Source organism: Uranotaenia lowii, chromosome 2 (assembly GCF_029784155.1).
Source record: "Uranotaenia lowii strain MFRU-FL chromosome 2, ASM2978415v1, whole genome shotgun sequence".
In the NCBI taxonomy this organism is placed as follows: Eukaryota; Metazoa; Arthropoda; class Insecta; order Diptera; family Culicidae; genus Uranotaenia; species Uranotaenia lowii.
Window position 1 is genome coordinate 332,393,074 of NC_073692.1, and position 23,342 is coordinate 332,416,415.

General features: G+C 39.5%; 1 protein-coding gene across 3 annotated transcripts in view; it reads left to right on the forward strand.

The window, feature by feature from the left end:
* Nucleotides 1-3,239: 3,239 nt before the first annotated feature.
* The window catches only part of LOC129748120 (guanine nucleotide-binding protein G(s) subunit alpha), a 123,811-nt gene continuing 103,708 nt past the window's right edge, over nt 3,240-23,342 (forward strand). For 2 of the 3 annotated variants that reach the window (XM_055742614.1, XM_055742615.1), the window contains exon 1: nt 22,065-22,624. The gene's annotated coding sequence lies outside the window, so the exon portion shown is untranslated. Of the gene's footprint in view, nt 3,770-22,064; nt 22,625-23,342 lie in introns of those variants that run through there. The other variant, XM_055742613.1, reaches the window with a different exon arrangement.

Genomic DNA, 23,342 nt, shown 5'->3' on the forward strand with positions numbered 1-23,342 from the left:
TACCCCCAAACACTATACCGCTGATGTGAAAACCGCGGGCAGAGGTACAACCTCAGCTACACAATATTACACATCCTAACAATTAAGTTCAGCCCACAGTGGCTTTTATTTGTCAGTTACGTTTCACAGCACAACATTACACTTACACATCGTGACAACAAAGCTAAGCCCACATTGGGAATACAAATGGTGACAACAAAGCTCAGCTCATTGTGGCTATTATTTGTCTGTTACGTTACACAGCATTACGCATCGGGGCAAAAAAGCTTGGCCCACAGTGGCTATTATTTGTCTGTTACGTTACACAGCACAGCATTACACATGGTGGCAACAAAGCTCAGCCCACAGTAGCTCTTATTTGTCTGTTATGTTACTCAGCACAGCATTACACATCGTGATAACAAAGATCAGCCAACAGTGGCTATTATTTGTCTGTTACGTTACATTACACAACATAACACATAGTGCCAACAAAGCTCAGCCCTCAGAGGCTTTTGTTTGTCTGTTTGATTTAACAGCATAGCATTATACATAGTGACAACAATTCTTAGCCCACAGTAGCTTTTATTTATCTGTTATGTTACTCAGCACAGCAATACACATTGTGACAGCAAAATTCAGCTCACAGTGGCTATTATTTGTCTGTACGTTCCCTTAACTGCATAACACGTAACACGTGAAGTGTCCTTCTATATAAGAGTTAACTGTTCCATATTTTTTTCCTTCATTATCAGAACGGCAAAGGTTCATCTAGCTAGTTATGCGTGTGCTTCAAATCGTGTGCTCGTTTTTAAAAAGATGAAAAATCTTTGTGTGTGAATAACTGTGCTAATTTTTTTCGTTGAATAACCGTTCAACGCCTTTTTATCTTCCACAACGCTTCTAGTTATAGCCAGCTGAACTGCCGCTTGAACCCGTCGAGAGTCCACGGAACCAGGATTAAGGTTTTCCCGAACAGGACATGGATCAGTGGTCTGCCCGTTACAACCCCTTTCAGGTCACCAAGACCGATTCACTGTTGATCTACATCATCACCACTGAGTTTCGCCAACATCGACATGCCGTGATTAACACCGTTCCCGGTCACTGATTAGCCAGTGCAACTCCGTCCAGCAGTCGAATCTTCGGCAACCCCAAAACAAAAGCTCTATTTTGCCGACGCAAGCAGAAATGGTATGGGAGAGTGGGGAATCATGGGCCACTTTTTTTCGTTGTCCCATAACTTCTTTATTATAAAAGGTAAAATGAAAACAAAAAATGGCATGGTTTTCTACATTTTCAAGGTATCATAAGATATTTTTGTTTAAATTTTAATAAGTTATTTTCCCCAAATTCTGACTGTTTTAAAAAAAGCAATATTTTTTGGATTTTGAAAAATGGTGGGGAATCGTGGGCCACTAAATCCAAATTGACCAAATAACATGCAAAATTTATGAGTTGACCTAAAACTGTGATTTCATAATTCATTTCATTATTTTAAAGCGATTCCAGATGATGAAATAAAAAAGAAAGCTGTGTATGATCGAATAGATTCCAAAACCTGGCTCGCGAACGTTTTGGCAAAATTTCTTATATAGGATGGACAAAATATTTTTCATAACTCTTCATTTGGCATAAGAATTTTTTACATATAGTTATAACGTATTTCAAGTTCTGAATGTGTATAAAAACATAAAAATATAGGTGGTTCAATATGTGTGGCCCACGATTCCCCACAATCTATGATTTGCAAATTGGTTGCGTTTTTGTGCCTTATTGATGTTACATCAAAAATTCCTTTTCCACGTGAAAGATCATGACAAAACTAAGATCATAAGCATATGAGCATATTTTTGTTATGAACTTCAGGTTCCCCATCGATGCAATTAGCGGGTGTATTTTTAATTTTGAAAGTAAATTTTTCTAACTTTTTTTTGTTTGATAAATAAAAGAAGCATATGATACGTATTTAAGTCAACAACATATAGAAATATATGCTCACGCAAAGCGACGGCGATGACAATTGGTTCGAGATTTTTATCTCAACACACATCTGAGATATTAAAAGTGGCCCACGTTTCCCCATGGCCCACGATACCCCACTCTCCCCTACTGTAAGTACAACTATAAAAATTACCCATGAGATATTTTTGGCAGTTATAAAATTAGCCTCACACATTTTTTAGAAACTCTTTAAGTCACGAGGTTTCCCAGTAGGGAAGGCTGCGCCAATAACAGCCCATTCTCACCCACCAAGCACACGTAGGGAAAGTAGAAAAGGAACCAAAAAGCTAAAATTTAATCCTAGGAAAATCTTTATACGTAAATAATGCAAGCTGTCACTCTTCTTAAAATCATTAAGAAGACTGTCATGGAATTTTCAGTGAATTTTAAATGTTTTATCCAATTTTTCTCACGATTAAAAAAATCTGGTTCCTACATGCGGTCTAAAAAGCACGTCAAAAGTTTTAGTTTCTCAGATTGTGACTTTAAAAGTCCGAAATTCTTGGAGAATTTTTTGAGCAGAAAAAAAAGTTTAATAATGGCATAAAGATGGCATTTAGTTTTAATTGGTTCGTGTTTTACTAGTGTTCGATATCTCGATCGACCTGTTCAATAACTAGTGCTTTTACCATAGCCATTCTTGTTTAGGAACATTACAGAGAGGATTATGAATTAATTAAGCAGAAGCTACCGAAAGACTAGATCTTCGTGCGAATAACGAATCATTCAAATCAGAAGAAATCAATTTTTGCTCTACCCGGACTGCGTCCCAGCTTCGACCGCCGGAGGCAACCATTCGTCGGTATCGATACCAAATCATAAAAGGGAACATCGTTGATGAGAGCTGTTGGTTCCCAATTTTTTCTCCGGACTCCACACGGACGGTACGCAGGTATACATGAATGAGAGTCCCCTAGTGCGCATGAGACCGTTTTCCAAAAAACATACTCGCTGCTCCACAAGTGACATCATGTCTGCTGCTGGCTGACATAGTCGAGCAGAAGCAGCTTGAGCAGAATCGATCCGAGGGGCGAGCTTGAAAGCTAGTGAAGTCGGTGGAATTTTCTTGCCACTCAGCCGGGCCACAATCCGGCGGTCCGGAGCCATTCGCTGACAGGTTCGGAGCGAGCGAGACGGTCTCACTTTTAGTAGAGCAATATTATGAGAACTAGACAGCCTGACAGGGACGTCTCCACTCAGCTACGGACGACGACTATACGGGAGAAAATTTAGCCTTAGTATAGGGGGTACCTACCATTCACATCCAATTGCAAAAATTTCTGCTGCTGTCTCTGTGCTCTTGCTCTGAGTCTCGTGAAGTAAGTCGTGTCGTTAGTTGGTGGAAAAATTGAATTTTCCACTTGTTCGCAGCCTATGAATCGCTAATCCGTAGTCGCGTTCGACGGGTCCAGATTCGAGTGGTGTTTTGCGCTAGAATTGGCCAGTGATCGGCTGCGGGATTGAGAGTAGTTTGGCCTTTTCGCGAAGCTCCTGGAATAATTTTCCAACCCGAGGCCTTCGCCTTGGTCCGCGACATCTCATTTGTGCGGGTGTGCTGCAAGTGGAAAAAAGTGGTTCCACCACTGCTGAGAAGCTATCATCACTATTATCGGATTTTATTGTGCGGGCCAGCATTCTGGTGGTTTTCCCGGGGTTCCCTGCTACGGAATTTGCATTATCGCTCGGTGTGGAGGCTGTAGCAGTGCACAATATGCAATCAATGATTCCGATTGGATATCCTGCTGGCCCTATTTGAGCCGTGAAAAGTGGAAAATAAGCCGAGAGGGTGTGTAATTTTTCCTTCCCAAAATGCTCTATATGTGTATTCTCTTGTGGTAATGTTCCTGTCAATATTGGATGTAGTTTTTTCTTCAGCCCTGACTGAAGACAGAAAAAAAGCAAACAGAATGATTTTCAGTCTTTCTGACGAAGGTGGTCTGTAGAGGTTCTGTGAAAGTGACCGACCTGTCTTGCATGATTTGGTTTCAGTTCGGGAGAAGAAAATCAAGATCCCATGGCCTCTGGTATGGTTTGTGTAGAACTTTTCCAAAGGTAGAACAATAGGGTGTAAAATCGGAAAATGGAAAATTCATAATATCAAGATATTGAAATATTGAAACACAAATACCCATGGATAAAGGTTTGCACCAACACAACAACCTGCTGGGAATTTCGTGGGTAATGAGAATCGTGCGCTCACGAAATACACATATAGGTGCGTGCTCACCGTCCGTGAGTGTGCAATAAAACATTCTCCAATAGCAAAATCCTCAAAATACAATGATAAGGCGACTACTTGCCGAGGTGGGAAACGGTATGAAGCACTCCAACACTGACCTGAAGATGGCCTGATGGTGTTGAGACACATATGGAAAACACCAAGTGTATGGCCTTTGCACGTTCGTTATATCGAAGGCGGTGAGAAAAGTGGGATATGTATGATACAATGATCGGTAGAGTGTCATAACTACACGCTCATACTCATGTCGAGAAGACGAAAAACTGGAATATGAATCTTTTCTTACAGGCTGTTTAGTGAAGTCCTTATCAAATATTAAAAACTTTGTAATGTTGCAATGTCCTCTGGTTTTCTCCTACCAACTCCTATCAACTTAAAAAGATAACACCTACCATTTTTACCAATGTCAGGTTCAGTTGTTTCATTGTTTGCTACCCACTCTAAGCTTTAATGGTCTGGCCATTACATGGAAACTAATGATAAAGGCCAAGTTACTCTTCTAGCTAGCTAGTTGGTTGATTGGTATCAGTATTTAGTAGCTGCTGCTGACGCTGACCTAACATACGTCCAAGGTCCCACGCGCGTACCAGCCAGCAGCAGCAGCAGCACCAACCAACAGTAAGAGAGAAAAACAGAAGAAAAAAGAATCGATGATCAAAGAAATCTATGTAGTGGCGAATCCCCCTCTTCTAGGTAACTTTTATAGGTAGGTACCACTAACAAATATAACTACATACGCTGCCGCGCTACATTATGGGTGCTGTGCGTGCGCGCGGTATCACTCCACAGTGTATTTAGGTAGGTTCCTACCTAGTTGTAGTACTTGATGGGTACCGAAACACCTAACCAAACCACACAGTATCAGAATCCAAAAAGTAAACCTGGTTCTGGCTCTGGCGGTGGTGGCTTGTAGAGGTTGTGCGTTGCCTGTGGTACTCTAATGTTGATGCTGTTGCTGCTGCAGCTGATGATACTGAAACGGGGCGGCTAGGCAAAAAAAAAACAAGATTAGCATAAGGCCTTCTCGGGGGAGGAAGAGCAGAACTACTAATGGAAATGACGGAGCACGGCGCTTGAAAACAAGTGCGGTGGGGTGATGATATGAAGTTTGTATGTAATTTTTTTTTTTTTTTTTTTTTTATGGCGTTTAAATAGCTCGGGGAGCTGACGCTGGAAATGAAAATTAGAATAGTTTGGAGAAGAAAATTTAAAGTTTAGAGAAGGCAGCGTAGAATAGTAAGCGATCTTGAGACGTTGGTTAAACCATCAAGCACTTCATTATATCCATGGAATATGGATAAAATGCAGTTCAAGATAATAAACCAACCCCTCCCGATACCAGTTGGAGGAAGGACATGGGCGGGTTCGAGACTGGCCTCTACATACTCCCCACGCATCTAACTACATTTGATTTTTGTGTTATTAAAGGAATCATTTTAACTTATCTTATATGTTTTTCCTTCCTTCGTCGTCGTCTGTTGAACGTCTGCTTCGTGTCTCCGCCCCAATTCCACTTGTATGTGTGATGGGTTTCGTGATAGTTGTCTCGGGGTCAAGTCATCATATGACTCCGAATCGTATGCGCAGGGGTATATGAAAATAAAAGAAAGAGAAAAGGAGAGGAAAGAGAAATATAAAGGAAGGAATTAGTTCTTGCATGAAGTAATTGAAGTGTTATTTGCTGTTTTTCCCTAATTTTTTGCCTTTCATTTTCTAAATTTTGAAATTTTTGTTTTTCTTTTTAGAGTTTTTCCATTTCATTGCTAATCATACTATTTTACCAAAATATGGATGTGAGAGTTTGTTTTGCTTTTTGGAGCAAGCCTATTTCAAACTAATAAAAATTCTAGCTCAAATCAATAGTAGAAGTAAGCTACCTTATTCCTATCACAACATCACAAAATCATGAAAATTTACCAGAATATGGATATAAGAGCACATCTTACCGTACCCTACCTACCTCACATAGTTGAATGTTAAAATCCATCATAATTTACAAAAAATCTACATAGGGGTTCTATTAAAATATACCGCATGCCTATTGTAAAATGCCCGAAATCAGTAATTAGGACTACCTGCTCATTGTTATTCTTCAAAACCGTACATTCTAATATATGCTTCCATAGATGAATTTCAAACTAAACCGAAAAACGTAAAGATTTGCTAAAAATTAATAATTAAATAAAAAGCAAAAAAAACGTCTTACCAAATGAAATATAACATTTTCAACAACAGCATTCCCATCCAATGAGCCTCTAGTTCTTGTAAAATGCTTGATTTAAGAATAAGCCAACGAAATTCATAAACCGCAAATACACACTTACTAGAGCATTGGGGAGGCGAATACCATAACCTTTACCTAACATCGTAATACTTTTCACACGTTTTCTCTATTTTTAATTCTACAAGACTAAACCATCTAACTACCTAACCAAACGAATTATGCCCTATTGAAAGTATCAACTTTTATTATGGTAAATTGTGATACTTTCACTACCAAATGTTGCGATTGTTCTGCGGAAGGGAGGGCAAGTGTTTCAACTCCCATTCATCTTATCAACATGGATCATGAAAAAAAAAAATAGACATCTTTGAACCTACTGCTGAATTTAAACTAAATAAAGATGTCCAGCTCCTCTTCTAATTTAGGCCATATTATGACACCATGTTTAACAAGATTGTGTGTAACGACACTGTCAGGAAAATGATGGGTTGATCCATCATTTTCACAAACATACACACCGCAGCCGTTAACCCATTGCAACTTAGGGTACGGATATGAAGTTTGTATGTAATTGTTTCATTATTTTGTACCATAATACAAACTGATTTTGTTGTTGTCATTTTTAGAAATCTCAATATTTTTTTGTACATTTACTTAACGAGGGTACCTATCCTAAATTTATATTTTTTTATTGCGTTCTAATAAATAAGATAATCACGCTGTTTGGCATATTCCAATTTAGATACCTACATACATAACAAAATATTATTGTGTGTTGGATTAATTTTCTGTATTAAGTTTTATTTTAACTAAATGTATTTTGTTATTAAAAAATGACTATGTTCCAAAAAAGATAAATTATCAACTCAACAACGCGTCTAAACTAGATTTTGTAACATGATGGAATCGATGAAGAATGATTAAAAGATGAAAATAAAACTGGTCTTGTTGTTTAATACCTCTTAGAAATATGTTTATTTCGATTCCCCCGCCATGATAAAAACAATCCGCGGTGCAAATCGAAAGAATCGGAATAAAACAGTTCTAGAATATCTTGAACAACGGGCACAGTTGGATTTTCATCTTTCAACAATTCCCCATCGATTCCACCATGTTACAAACACTAGTTGAGACGCGTTTTTGAGTTATTGACAAAATAACATTTTTCTTCACGTTCATTTTTACGGGAAGTGTAAACCAGGCTTTACTTGTAACATGAAGTATTCCTAATTATTCCATATTATAGATGACTATTTTATTATGCAACTCTAGTACTTCTGTGGACGTCCTGTGAAATTAACCGAATAATGAATAAGTCAACTTTTATGACAGCATCAGGCAAGCTATCCATGCTAATTTACAAGACCGCAAGTAAAACTTAATAAATTTCTCGCGTGAGCTTTAATTACTTCGTATGAAACAAAATGTAAACAAACAGTTTTATTACGAAAGAAATACAAAAACTGACATAAACTACTCGCAACTTCCTGCCATTTAGAATATTTGTAGCCTGGACAACATATTCTATGTGCAATATAAAATTTAAAGTTGTTTTGATAACTTTTGCAGCAGTTTTTTATGAATTCTTAAGATGTTTCATTTATTTTATTCTTGCCATTTTGCCTTTTTAAATGTCAAAGCAAGACACATTTTTGTAAGGCATACTATTAAGTTAGGCTTACCAGATACTTTCAGAAAAAAGCTGGAAATTTCATGAAAAAAGCGGAACATCGCCGAAAAAAGCGGGAGATTTTAGAAATTTTTAAAAACCTATTTTTATTACCATTCCTAGACATAATGTAGTAGAAAGTAATAAAATCTGGATAAATGAAATTTGTTTAAAAAGTTTCAAGTCGAAAACGTTGTAGTTTGATTGTTTGAAGCAAGGTTGCTAAAATCACAGAAAAAACTGTAATTTCAGTTCATTTCACAGAAGCTTGAGCCAATTTTTATCACAGAATCTGTGTCACAGAAATCATAATTTCTAGAGTATTCACAAATTTCAAAGATTTATTAAATTTTATACGTGACGGCGGGACATCTTTTTAACATACATAACATCTTGAAGCCTAAAAATATGGTCAAAGACTGCAAATTCAAATGTTAATGTTTTACATTCACCACAAGTGACACACAAGTGACAAATATTAGTAACCCAAAAACTATTTCCATTATTATTTTGCATAACATGGATGTTTTATGAAAATTATGATGCTATTTGATTTCCTTAAGCCTATCATAAAGTTATTTTTTAGAAATTATTTTTCTAAACAAACGTGCTACACCCGAAGGAAAAGCAAATAAATTCATCAAAACTCAAAAATAAAATTTAACTAAGGCTGATGTCATGCTGAAGCTACAAGCAACGCAACGCGTTCACACGACAAACCAGCTCTCATTTGATTTCCATGGATTTGTCGCGCTTTACAAAGCGCTCAGTATGACAGGTCTGCGCTTTTTCCATGGAGATCAAATGAGAGCTGGTTTGTCGTGTGAACGCGTTGCGTTGCTTGTAGCTTCAGCATGACTTCAGCCTAACTGTACTAAACATAGCAAAAACTATCAAATTAAGCACCGAGCATGACAACCTTTGATATTCTCGAGTGCATGTGAGCATCATGTGAGCGATCAAGGTTTCTGGACAGTGAAGATTTACAAACCCATTTCTCCAAAACTGCTGTTTTCCAGTTCCCTATTTTTCTTCTTATTTTTTTGTTTTTGACCTGCCTCCAAAAATACTCGATAGATTGACGATTTGGGGGTGTTTTAAGTTTTAAGGCGTTGAAGATATTATACAGTATTAACATTCGTACGAAATTACCGAATTTCTCAACTTTAGGTACCTTATTAGAAGCTTCCTAGGAGCTAGCACGTGGCAAACCTAATTTCATCACGAAAAAGTTTTAGAACGGTCAAACAATCCACATCGTTGAGTTATAAAACTCCATGTTTCATGTTATTAATTTAAAAACTTTTCTGATTTATGAAATCTTCGATTTTGCATTTCATGGGCGCTTCACGAAAACCCAGACAGAAAATCCCTCATGCCTTCCATTGTGTTCATTTGACACTCCTGACATATAAAAAATCTGTATATATCTATTGTTTTTCCACTAATCTGTACAATTATATTTCGGAAAATATCCTTTGAAGAATTTAAAATTTGGCGCAACACCCATTATCAGGCTTGGTTCCACAGAAGAAACAAAAAGGATGTAGATTTTTCAATTTTCTCATACAGAAGTTCAAATTTACTCATGTAAAGGTCACTTAAAATTTTGGGTTCGAGAAATTCAAAAATGACCCCAAATCGACTCAGTCTAATATCACAAGCTAAATCGATAATGTGTATGTAAATACTTATACCCATCATTTTACAATATACGAAATACTCGATTTCATGACCTTTGGCTTAGAAGACACAATTTATGGATGAAAATGAATTGAATTTCCATAGGCCCCACAAAGTTGATATTCTGTTTTGGTTAGATCTAAAATCCTGCCATTGTGCGAAAACTGTGGTGGAGTGATGAAAAGTCAAGTAGGTATGCTGTTTTGTGCCGACGGAGAAGAAATTGGCAAATTTGCCGTAACTTCAAATAAATTAAAGGTTTTGAGGGAGGGATGAATGACCCTAAAGATGTTAAAATCCCAATGATCAAATAAATAAATAAATTAAGGATTTGAATAATTTCGAAGGTCAAGCTTCAGGATCTTCTCCGTTTCCTGAAGCTTGACCTTCAAAATTCGAACTGATATGCATTTTTAATATTAAGAAAATAATTATCCGAATATAAATAAAAAAGATATAGGGGGAAGTTGTCTACTACCGGACACTTAAGGTTTTTAAGCAATAAAGGGTGATACGGTCAAAATTTGGTCAATATCAACTTGACGTATTTCTTTCAATTTTGCATTTAAAAAACCTGAACACCCCTCGTTTTGAAGGTGTGTGTGTGTGTATAGAATGTTGCTCCTATTTTGATTTTGGAATTCACTCTTCAGTTGTCAAAATGCCGTCCAAGGAAGAAGAGCAGCGTATCAAAATTTTGCTCGCGCATCGCGAAAATCCGAGCTACTCGCACGCAAAGCTGGCAAAATCGCTAAAAGTTTCCAAATCAACCGTTACAAATGCAATTAAAGCGTTTGGAGAACGTTTGTCGACAGCCAGGAAGTCTGGATCGGGGGGAAATCGAAAACCGGAAGCCGCTGCGACGACAAAGAGAGTTGCTGGTAGTTTCAAGCGAAACCCTAACCTCTCTCTCTCCGAGATGCCGCAAATAAGCTGGGTATATCGTCTACAACCGTGCATCGAGCCAAAAAACGAGCCGGACTATCGACTCACAAGAAGGTAGTGACTCCAAATCGCGATGATAAACAAAATACTACGGCCAAAGCGTGATCCCGGAGGCTATACACGACGATGCTGACGTAGTTTGACTGCGTGGTAATAGACGACGAAACCTACGTCAAAGCCGACTACAAGCAGCTTCTGGGACAGGAGTTTTATACGGCAAAAGGAAGGGGAAAGGTAGCAGATATTTTCAAGCACATGAAACTGTCAAAGTTCGCGAAGAAATATCTGGTTTGGCAAGCCATCTGTACCTGTGACTTGAAAAGCAGCATTTTCATAGCTTCCGGGACTGTCAACCAAGAAATTTACGTGAAAGAGTGTTTGAATAAACGTCTGCTGCCTTTGCTGAAGAAACACGGTTGTTCCGTACTTTTTTGGCCGGATTTGGCATCTTGTCATTACGGTAAAAAGGCCATGCAACGTGCAGGTGGTTCCCAAGGACAAGGACCCTCCCAACACGCCAGAGCTCCGCCCAATTGAGAAATACTGGGCTATTGTCAAGCGGAACCTAAAGAAGACCAAAAAAACTGCTAAGGACGAGCAGCAGGAAAACTGGCTTTCTGCGGCGAAGAAGGTGGACAAGGTGGCTGTACAAAATCTGATGGCAGGGGTTAAGCGTAAGGCCCGGCAATTCGGAGTTGGAAAAGCGGAAGCCTAACTGAATATTTTTCCTGAATTTTATACTAATTAAACTTGAAAAAGGAATTTAATTCGATTTTTTAAATAAACGATTTCACCGATTTACACGCCTTTTCGCTTGACCAAATTTTGACCGTATCACCCTTTAAGTGTTTTTTCCGCATTAGATACAGACTGAACAAAATGTAGAGTCTCAATGACATTGCAGAACTAACTACGTGGTATTTCTTAAAATGAAGCTCAATAAAATAGCCAGCTTTCAATTCAACCTTAAATCTGTCTACTTAGCACTAAACGTATTTGATAAAACTATAATTGCATGCGCTTTAACAAGTGCGATAAAATTTTTCTCCCGATATTAAAATGCTATTTTTCGTTTCAAAAATCCTATGCACTAATTTTTTGACCGAACCTGTTTCCCCCGGGTGTTCAAAGTTGCCCGTTGTCTGGATGATGATAGATAACCGGATATGTATTCTAAAAATAAAAGTGCTGTAAAGTAATAAACATACAGTAACAACAGGGCTGGCTGGCTGCTGCTGTTATGTTCCCTTTTCCCAAAGCTCCCAAAGCTAGGTCGGGTTCCGTGTGGGCCCTACAACGTCGTCGTTGTCGGTCGCCCTGAATAGAGATAGATAAGACATGCGATCTTAATCACAGCTCACAGCAGCTAGTTGCGGCGGCTGGCGGGATCGCTTCGACGTCTCCCGTTCACTCGCTCTCGGTGGTTATTGTTTGTTTGTCGATGGGAAGTTTTTTTTTCATGAAATTGATAAACAATGAGTACACGAAATTACTCATCAACATCGGAAACAGCACACAACGACCAGCTACTAGGTGGAATGGGTGCTCTCTATATATGCATATACCATAGGTATTTGTACACTTAATTCTCGAACTGGACTGATCCGGAGCGTGGTGTTGCTTCCAGACCTAGCATCCAGAAGTAGAAGTAGCAGCAAGCAGCTGTTGGCTAGATTGGATGGATGGAAGTCACTCAACACCGCCAAATCAACGAGAGATGTGTCGTTTTCATAAGCCTATTTCACATAACCCGCACATCTCCCTACGTCTACAGGTGTGCTTGGCGATGTCTCTTTTCGCCATACCTACCAAAAAATATATTTTTCATGTTTATAATGAGTGGTGGGAATTAAGGGTGGAATGAGGACAGGGGGAAGTCAAAGTGCGAAGGGTATTTGGTTGGGGGTGGCCAAATGCGAAAAGCTAGGGGGATGATGGCTGGCTGGTTGACTGACTGGACTGGACACGAACGCGAGTGCAAATATTCGCCTATGGCGCTTCTCTATCTTTGACTCTCCCTTCCTCGGTGCTCTAACAAAACCCACAGCAGCTCTAGGGACGCTGATGGGGAGAAACGGCTGAACTAAAAAAAGCATCAGCAGTACACAAATTCGCTCGGCCGCTCGCTTGCGTATATGTGTCAGGTGGTGCCTATTCGACTAACTTCGTCGACTAAACGCAGAGCTGACTGAGGCGGGCGGCCAGAACAGAACGCGTATAGGTAGTGCTGCTTGTTTTGCAGGTCGTCGATTTCGGAGATAGACACTGCGCTGCAATAAATGGATTGGCGGCAGATGGTGGTAGTAACCACTTAGAAGTAGCAGCAGCAGTATCATCAATCCAGTAGTAGTACATATTGGTAGTAGTGTGTAGTAGATTTACATCAAGCATAGATAATCGGAAATTGGATCTGGCCCATTCCCCATGATAGCGACATGCCTACTACACTTATCGAGCCGTTTCCAGAGCAGGTAGCTTTATCCAAAACACATTCGATATCGATTCATAACTTTTACGATGCATGTACCGTCGTTTTCGCCATCTTATGCCATGCGTTGATACTCCACCACCGTAAGGTGGTAATGGAGTGCTCAATTTAAAAGAGTTAGTTTGGGAATATTTATTTTGTTCGATATTAATTTTAAATTAACTATAAACATGAAGCAACGATTGTGTTTTTCACAATAACCAATTTTGAACATCAAATCATTCATTTATCTGTACCTTTCCAATTTGAGTATATTTCAAGTCAAAGCTCTGTAAAAAAAATTCAATAATACACTTCAAATAATTTTCACTTGAGATGTAAGTGGCATCTGGGGTAAACTATGTCCATACCAGGGTGGTCCAAAAATAGGGATATATTCCGAAATCAAAACCTTGAGTAATGAAATCGTTCCTTGGCCTGCCAAAAGGCCCATGTCAAATTTCAACTCGTTTGGTAAATTCAACGGTACGGTTCGCTTCCAAAAAAACCGTTCTTGATTATTTTGATAAATCTTGTTAAAAAACTCGTTTTAAACGCAAAAATTTAATTGTTTATGTTTAATTTGGCAAATAAAGTAAATAAATCCGACAAAGTCCGTATTTCAACGAAATACGGGCATCCTTTTTCAAATTTTGTATTACATATCCGTGAGCAAGTCCGGATAAAATCGGGCAATCTGACAAGCTTACTCTAAGGGGTCGCTCAACGATGCTCAAGTTTGTACGGAAATTTTACACTATCTGTTCTAGCAAAACTGTAAAATACACTTTTGACTCAAATTGACCGAGAAAATAAGGCTATTCGGTGCTGGTATAGTATATTGTAGATAAATGGTCCATGAGGGATAATCAACACTCTAACACAACAATAGTTATTTGTTGAAATTCGGCCCAATCGGCGGAATCGCAAGTTACAGCTGTTTGAGTTTGGAGGACCGACTTTTTTTTACCTTCTTTTTTTCCCATTGTAAATACTTGCCGAAGCTATTTTTATAGCACAACTCGGAACGGAACTGCCTATCGACTAGTCCTATAATGGTCCAGTTACAGCGGTAAAATGACCAACGTTACCGTTTATACTTCGAAGATTTTGCAATCTTTTATACTCCGTAGAGATATTTTGTATTCTTTTATACTCCTAGAGTAAGGTTGACAGATTTTTTTCAGCACGTATCTAGGCCGGACAAATCTAGACTGTTTTATCCAAAAACCAGGAAAAATCCGGGCATTCCATTTCTAAATTGTCGACCAAAATCCGGGCCAATTTGGTCAAAGCCTGAGAATAACTCATCAAAAATTAAGAAAAAAATCAAAATTTATCAACAGATTCTAAATCGTATGTTAGGCTTTCCGTTAACCTTTTATGATTATTTTTATGAAACTTGCTCAAAAAAATTCGTTTTGGACGCTTAAATAAAAAATTTAAAACACATTTACTTTAGTTTCATTTGAGAATGCAAATGAGAATAAACCCGGGCAAAATCCGGGCGCTTCCATTGAAACCCGGTCAACCGGGCCTGACCGGACTTTTCCCAAATTGTATATTGAATATCTGGGCAACACCGGATGAAACCATGCAAGCTGTCAACCTTATCCTAGAGTTAATAACTACATTTTCATTTCTTCGTGTGTTTTATTTTCGTTGTGTGGTTAAATTTTTACGTCCGTGGACTTCCTTAATATTTTCTTTACCTAGATTGGAAGCGGTGAGATCCAATCCCCCGTCGCCTAGTTTATAAGACTCGCTAGCCATTAGGATAAACACCCGGCATTTTTTAGACATTGGGCCTTTCAATGTTATAATACAAATTGTAAAAAAAAAGATTATTTCCTATACGTTTCGGATCCGAATCGTTTTGAAAAAAAATCAAACTTTTTCCAGCTGTTTCATGAAAATAATTATGAAAAATTCATTATGTTCCGATTATATATTAACTTCAAGAAATAGTTATTTTCATTGTAACTGCACTTAAAAATTTTCCGAAACATAACGTCTGCGAAAAGCATCTCCGCAACCAGATTGTTTGAGAGAGTAGAAAAATGAAACTAATATTAAAATATTATGTTTATGTTGAAAAAGTTTCTCAGCGATTTCAGTCTCATAAAGTCATAAACGATGTTTATTATATCCGTCGTTTCGGCATGTTTATTTTGCCTTTATCAATTAATCTGGCGAGTTGGAAAAAGTTAAAAAAAAAATTATTTATTATTATAACAGCTAATCTGATTCCTTACTTCTAGTCGTTTTAATATTATGAAGCCAAGACAAAATAAATAAAATAATATCTTGAGGACAACGAGGCATTTAACTGCCATAAAACTACTTGTAAATAAAAAAAACAAATCAAAGAGTGAAAAAAATCAAATAAAAAAACATGCTGAAACGTCGGACGTAGTAAACAAATATCGTTTTATGATTTTCTGAGACTGAAATCGCTGAGAAACTTTTTCAACATAACCGGATCAGTCGATAAAAAATTTAAATAATATTATTTATTAATAATATTAAATATTATGTTTATGTTAAATTATTTTAAACTCATCAAGTTTATAAATAGTTGATCCACTTGATCTTTAAAAGTTACAAGTTATAGAGTATGGTGGGGTAAAAGTACGACCTTAGTGCTATCCTATTTTTAGAAAATTTAGAAAACGTACTTTTACCCGACTCGTACTTTTACCCCACCTTACTCTTCTGATTCTAACTTTGGTCATTCAGTTGAATGAATAGTTGAACTACGACATGTTTTAAGATTAACACGACATTTTTATCAAGCCATGGAAGTGTTGGATTGTACAATTGTACACTTAGAATCAAGTCGAATACAATTTCCGATTACTCTTTGATTGCCGTTGCCCAATATTCTTCTTAGCTTAGCTTAGCTTAATGATCCCGCGCCGATCCTCCGGTGCATAGGGCCGTGGTAAAAGACCTCCACTGTTGACTATCCGGAGCCAGCGTCTTCACTTGGTCCCAGTCAAGATTCTCGTCGACAGTTCGGATTTCAGCGGCTAGGCTTCGCCGCCACGAGTTTCTGGGTCTGCCTCTTCTTCGATGACCTTCTGGATTCCAATCTAGCGCCTCTCTGCAAATCTCGTTTTCATCTCTTCGCAGCTTGTGCCCAATCCATCTCCACTTACGTTCCCGAATCTCGATTTCTAGCGCCTTTTGATGACACCGGCGATGTAGTTCCTCATTCGAGATCCAGTTGCCAGGCCACCAAGCGCGGATGATATTCCGCAGGCAGCGGTTTACAAATACTTGCAGTTTTCGCGTCGTCACCGCATATGTGCACCAAGTTTCGCACCCGTACAGCAATACGGATTTGACGTTTGAGTTGAAGATTCGGATTTTCGTTCGTAGAGAGATCTGGCGTGACCGCCAGATGTTTCGGAGACTCGCAAACGCAAATCGGGCCTTTCTGATCCGGGTTTCGATGTCTTTTCTGGTACCACCATCAGGCGTTATCTGGCTACCAAGATACTGGAAGCACTCCACTTTCTCAATTTGTTGCCCAGCTACCATGAAACTGGAGGGATTTTCTGTGTTGATCTCCATCGACTTGGTCTTTCCGACATTGACTTTGAGACCTGCTGCCTTGGAACTTTCGGTGAGGTCGTCGAGTTTGCTCTGCATGTCCGGTTGTGTTTGGGCGAGCAAAACAATATCGTCAGCCAGGTCAAGGTCGTTCAGTTGCTCCATTGTTGAAGAATTCCACGGCAATCCTTGGTTCGGTGCACAGTCAATCGATCCAATCAGAATCTCATCCATTACGATTAGAAAAAGTAGCGGTGATAGAATACATCCTTGTCTCACTCCAGCAGTTACCGGGATTGGTTCGGACAAGACACCGTCGTGCAAGACCTTGCACGAAAATGCCTCGTACTGTGCTTCGATGAGATGGACTAGTTTCTCTGGGACCCCTCGTCGCCTTAGAGCCGCCCAGATGTTTTCATGGTTAAGTCGGTCGAATGCTTTTTCGAAATCAACGAACACCAGCAGAAGAGAGTCCTGGAATTCGTTGATTTGTTCCAGTATGATTCGTAGTGTTGTGATGTGGTTCACACATGATCGTCCGGATCGGAATCCAGCTTGTTGCCGTCGGAGTGTAGCGTCGATTTTCTCCTGGATCCTGTTCAGGATCACCTTGCAGAGTACTTTGAGGGTTGTACAGATCAACGTTATGCCTCGCCAGTTACCACACTCTGTCAGGTCTCCTTTCTTCGGGACCTTTACGAGGATACCCTGCATCCAGTCGGCCGGGAATGTTGCAGTATCCCAGATGTAAGCGAAAAGACGGTGCAACATTTGTGCTGACAGGGCAGGGTCGGCTTTCAGCATTTCAGCAGGGATGCAATCGATCCCAGGTGCTTTGTTGGATTTCATGTTTTTGATTGCCGCTTCTATTTCAGCCAGCGAGGGCGCTTCCGAGTTGACGCCATTTATGCGACTCATTGTTGGCGCTTCGAGCTGCGGGTTCTGTTGGCCATCGCTATTCGTGACTCGGAAGAGTTGTTCGAAGTGCTCAGTCCATGGTTTGAGCTGATCTGTTCGATCGGTCAATAACTGACCTGCTCGGTCTTTCAGCGGCATTCTTGCATTAGTCCTTGCACCACTGAGGCGGCGAGAAATGTCATATAGTAATTGGATATCTCCATTGGCGGCGGCTCTTTCTCCCTCTTCGGCTAGGGAGTTTGTCCAGGCTCTCTTGTCTCGTCTACAAGCTCGTTTAACTGCCTTTTCCAGCTCCGCATATCGTAAGCGGGCGGCTGCTTTGGCTGACCCGGTACATGCCTGCTCAATTCCGACTTTCGCCTTTCTCCGATCATCGACCATCCTCCAAGTTTCATCTGACATCCATTCACTTCTTCTTCCACAAACTTTACCGAGAGTACCATGGCTCGTCGTGATAAAGGCATTCTTGATTCCACACCACTGTTCTTCGACTGTTCCGTCTGTCGGCAGCTCCGAGGCTCGGGATTCTAGCTGTTCAACGTATGCCCTTTTCACCTCTGGATTCTCCAACCGGCGGACGTCGTATCGACACCCGACTTTCTCCTCGCGCCGTTGGACACGCGCAACTCTCAGTCGTATCTCACCAAGGACGAGGTGATGGTCAGATGCAATGTCTGCGCTTCGTTTGTTGCGGACATCAAGAAGGCTCCTTCTCCATTTTCGGCTGATGCAGATGTGGTCAATTTGGCCAATATTCTTCGATGGGACGAAACTGTGGGCAGATGGTGGATTCAAACTTTGTTCAAAAATATCAATATTATTCTTCTGGTACCAATACAATATCTCCCAGGTGTAGTGGCAGCTAGCTAGATCGGGCTCGAACCTCACCGGGCCTTCGTATGACAGGATAATTCGAAAAGCTATCTCCTGAAGATATTTCTATTAGTAAATTTGTCCATACATGGTTGCTTCAGTGATAAAAACTTTTGTCTTCTTTCGATAGCCAAATTTACAATTGTCAAATATTTAAATCCAATCATCAACTTGCGGGAAAATTTATCCGCGGAAACATATTTGAATCTATCTGGGACATTCTTAAGGGAAGGAAGGTAAAGTTTTTGTCCCGAGAATTGTCGATCTCGATAGTTCGAAAGCCTTTGCGATCATTCCTTCTGATCATGAAGGGTTTGCAACGTGGTTGTGCAGAATTATTTTTCCTCTCTCGCGTTCCATCTTGGATTACTTTTCAACGCGTGTACTTATCATGACAAAATTTTCACTGCCAGATAAACAAACCTTCCAGACCAAAACGCTGCCATTAGTATCTCGGTACGACAACTAAAGGGTGATACGGTCATAATTTGGTCAAGGGAAAACGCGTGTAAATCGGTGAAATCGTTTATTTAAATAATCAAATTAAATTTCTTTTTCAAGTTTAATTAGTATAAATTTCAGGAAAAATATTCAGTTAGGCTTCCGCTTTTCCAAATCCGAATTGCCGGGCCTTACGCTTAATCCCTGCCATCAGATTTTGTACAGCCACCTTGTCCACCTTCTTCGGCGCAGAAAGCCAGTTTGCCTTGAACTGCTGCTCGTTCTTAGGAGTTTTTTTGGTCTTCTGTAGGTTCCGCTTGACAATAGCCCAGTATTTCTCAATTGGGTGGAGCTCTGGCGTGTTGGGAGGGTTCTTGTCCTTGGGAACCACCTGCACGTTGTTGGCGGCGTACCACTCCATGGCTTTTTTACCGTAATGGCAAGATGCCAAATCCGGCCAAAACAGTACGGAACAACCGTGTTTCTTCAGGAAAGGCAGCAGACGTTTATTCAAACACTCTTTCACGTAAATTTCTTGGTTGACAGTCCCGGAAGCTATGAAAATGCTGCTTTTCAAGCCACAGGTACAGATGGCTTGCCAAACCAGATATTTCTTCGCGAACTTTGACAGTTTCATGTGCTTGAAAATATCTGCTACCTTTCCCCTTCCTTTTGCCGTATAAAACTCCTGTCTCAGAAGCTGCTTGTAGTCGGCTTTGACGTAGGTTTCGTCGTCCATTACCACGCAGTCAAACTTCGTCAGCATCATCATCGTGTACAGCTTCCGGGATCGCGCTTTGGCCGTCGTATTTTGTTTATATTGCGATTTGGAGTCACTACCTTCTTGTAAGTCGATAGTCCGGCTCGTTTTTTGGCTCGATGCACGGTTGTAGACGATACACCCAGCTTATTTGCGGCATCTCGGAGAGAGAGGTTAGGGATTCGCTTGAAACTACCGGCAACTCTCTTTGTCGTCTCAGCGGCTTCCGGTTTTCGATTTCCCCCTGATCCAGGCTTCCTGGCTGTCGAAAAACGTTCCCCAAACACTTTAATTACATTTGTAACGGTTGGTTTGAAAGCTTTTAGCGATTTTGCCAGCTTTGCGTGCGAGTAGCTCGGATTTTCGCGATGCGCGAGCAAAATTTTGATACGCTGCTCTTCTTCCTTGGACAGCATTTTGAAAACTGAAGAGTGAGTACCAAAATCAAAATAGGAGCAACATTCTACACACACACACACACACACACACACACACACCTTCAAAATTAGGGGTGTTCAGGTTTTTTAAATGCAAAATTGAAAGAAATACGTTAAGTTGATATTGACCAAATTTTGACCGTATCATCCTTTAGAGGCGGTGCTGTATATAAAATAAAAGGCATCCGATACTAAGTGGTACAAGCTTTAACAACTAAATGCGAAAAAGTTAACAAATTTACCTTATTCCTCATGTTTTGAATTGAAAATTCTGCAGTTTTGAGTTATTAAGCATGACGAAAGCATACTTTAGAACATAAAGAGTAAAAGTATGTTGATTAGACTGCTGCAAGCTTTGTATGGAAATTTCAAATTCTCAACTTTTCACACCTCCCTAAACTTTTTTAGTTTTTTTTTTTCTGCCAGAAATAGCAATAAAAATTTTAAAAGCGATCCATCCAGTTCTGATTCAGAGCAACTAGTTTTATGGAAATTTGTATGGGAAAACAAGTTTTTTCATTCATAAATCTCCAGAGATGTACTAAAAGATCCAAAAAATTAACTTTGGATGAGAAATATTCCTTGCAGTACAAATCATGTGAACAAAGCACAAACTTAACTTGTACACCAGAAAAATATTCAATGTTATACACAATTTTTTAAATTTTAGCATTTTTGACTGCTTATTTGAAAGCTGTGTAACCGTAGGTTGAGGATAAAAAATATCAAAAAACTGCTTTGCATAGCCAGGGAATTTATTGATTTACGTAACCCTTGCAAAAACATTTCAAAAAATTATTAAAGGCTCTAACGAGCGAAGTCTGCCATTTTGAAATACTTTTCAATGGACTCAGATTTTTTTTTGAAATGGTTATCACTTTTTTCATTAAACGCTTTAAAAAAAGCTTAAGAATAGTTAAAACAAAAAATCGAAGACCAACTTCATTTAAAGCTTATTTGAATTTTCCGGATGATTTAATGTGCAAGAACTGCTTATTCCATGCAAATTTCCATACAAAAATGTAACGCGTTGCGCTAACTCCGGAATCAACCAAATCATCTCAAATTTTGCACTGAGTTGGTGATGCAAACTTTCAGAAAGTCATTTTTTCCTCCTAAAAACACCAATCTGAAGAGTGCCGCGTTGAAAAAAAAGGTAGAAAAATCATCCCATACAAATCTGGGCCAGTCTAACAAGTGATTTGAAACTCTTGAAAACTCATCTCTGGAGCCACCGACAGCTTTACAAGGTCATGGTAAATATAAAAAGTGATTATATGCTATAAATCTTCAAATAGCTCAAAAAGAGCTTTTAAAAATTCCTAAATCGTTAAGCAAAAAAAAATTAGAAACAATCTTCCAACTGAAAAAAATGTACCCAATGAAATTTACAAGACGCTTAGCTAACATGTAGTTTTACTCAGGCAACAACGAATTGAGCGAGAATTGTCGTGCTGGTTTTTTTTTCTAGAAAGGAACCTGAATGGGGGATGATATGTAAATGGAAAGGGGTTGCTGGGTCTGGGACCAAGCTGAAGGGATGGTGATGATGGGGTTGTTATGATGTTATTGCTGCTGCTCTTGGCTAGAGAGATGAGCAAGAGTTGTGCTGCTGCTGCTACTGAGATATTCTGAGCAAAGAAGAGAGCACACGACACGGGGAGAGGCTGCCCCAATCGTTCGTCGTTGTCGTCGTCAGAGCGAAGAGAATCGCGTAAAGTGAAAATTTGCTTCCATAGAATTCTGATATGCAACGTACTAGGTACCTACCTAGTACTTACTACGGCTGACAGGGCCTACACACTTTCGAGAAAACGATGCAATGTATCAATTAAGAAGAATACCTAGGCTAGCTAGGCTAGGATAGTTTTGCCTTTCGCTGATCAGCAAACGCGATGTGGTATCGTGATACAGAGCAGAAGCTGCAGCACCAGGAAGATTGTGCTCGTGCTAGCATTCGGCCGGATTCAGAACCTGCTGGTTGTTGGTTGGTGTTGTCTGGTGGTGGCAATCGATAAAATGTATCTAGGCTGCTGTTGCTGCTGCTGATGGTGATGTGATGTGAATGTGATGATGCTGGGGGTCTCTGAGCGGGTTTGCCTATTGCCTGGCTGGTTTCTTCCTGGTTATGTGACCATGTACCTATTAAACGTGTGTCGAGGTGCTGTGTGATGCTAGCTAAAGTGATGTCGAAGATATGATGGGATATGTGGTGTGTTTCTTTGGCTTTCAAGTGAATCAAGGCATTTTTACTGACCATCAACCAGCTTGGCGACCAGGAGGATTGGCTGCAGCGCCGTCGCCGCGAGTGTAAAGTAGTCACATCCTGGAATCCGATAATTTGCAGTCGAAGAGAACGACGACGACGACGAACGACAAGTGAGAATGCGAGGGTGAATTCTTTGTATACACTACTCTGCTGTATAGGTAATTCAACGGTGTGTTCTATAGAAGCATTTTAGTAAAAATCCGTAACGCTTATTTTTTGGAAAAGACTTAAATAGAGCATTTCACAGAACATTATCGACAAAAATTCAAATATTTGAAATATATAGTGGATAACCTTTCGTCCAAGTACTTTTTTTTGGAGATTTTTTACGGAATCCATGAAAAACTGAACATATTAACGAAGCTGAGTTTTGGCTATGTAGAATTGGAAATGCAATCCCAAACAATAACAATATTATCAAACAGTGAATGCAGTGAACAAGGCTTTGGCAGAGGTATGAACGAGAAGATAAGTTCCGGATTGAGGTTTAGGTACCAAAATGCTAATGAAATCAAAGGAAAACTGACGTTTTGGTTTTAAAAAAGTCAGTCCCTTTTTTACAGAGTGACAATAAAGTTCCCGTACTTTTGGAAAATTCTTCAATCAACCTAGAACTTGTTTATATACAATCAAATCGAATCAACCAAACTTTAATAAAATTTATTAGAATCTTGGCTATCAAGTTGAACTGAAAAAAAAATACAAGAATAACTCAAAATGCCTTCCTTACCAAAACCAAGAATTTCACAACTTTGCCACTTCACTACCACCAATTGGCTCAAGAAGGGTCAGCAGAAGCATTCTATCTATATTGGAGAATGAGGATACTTAATCACTGCCATCATTTGACCGCTCGCGGTATGAATACCACATGCG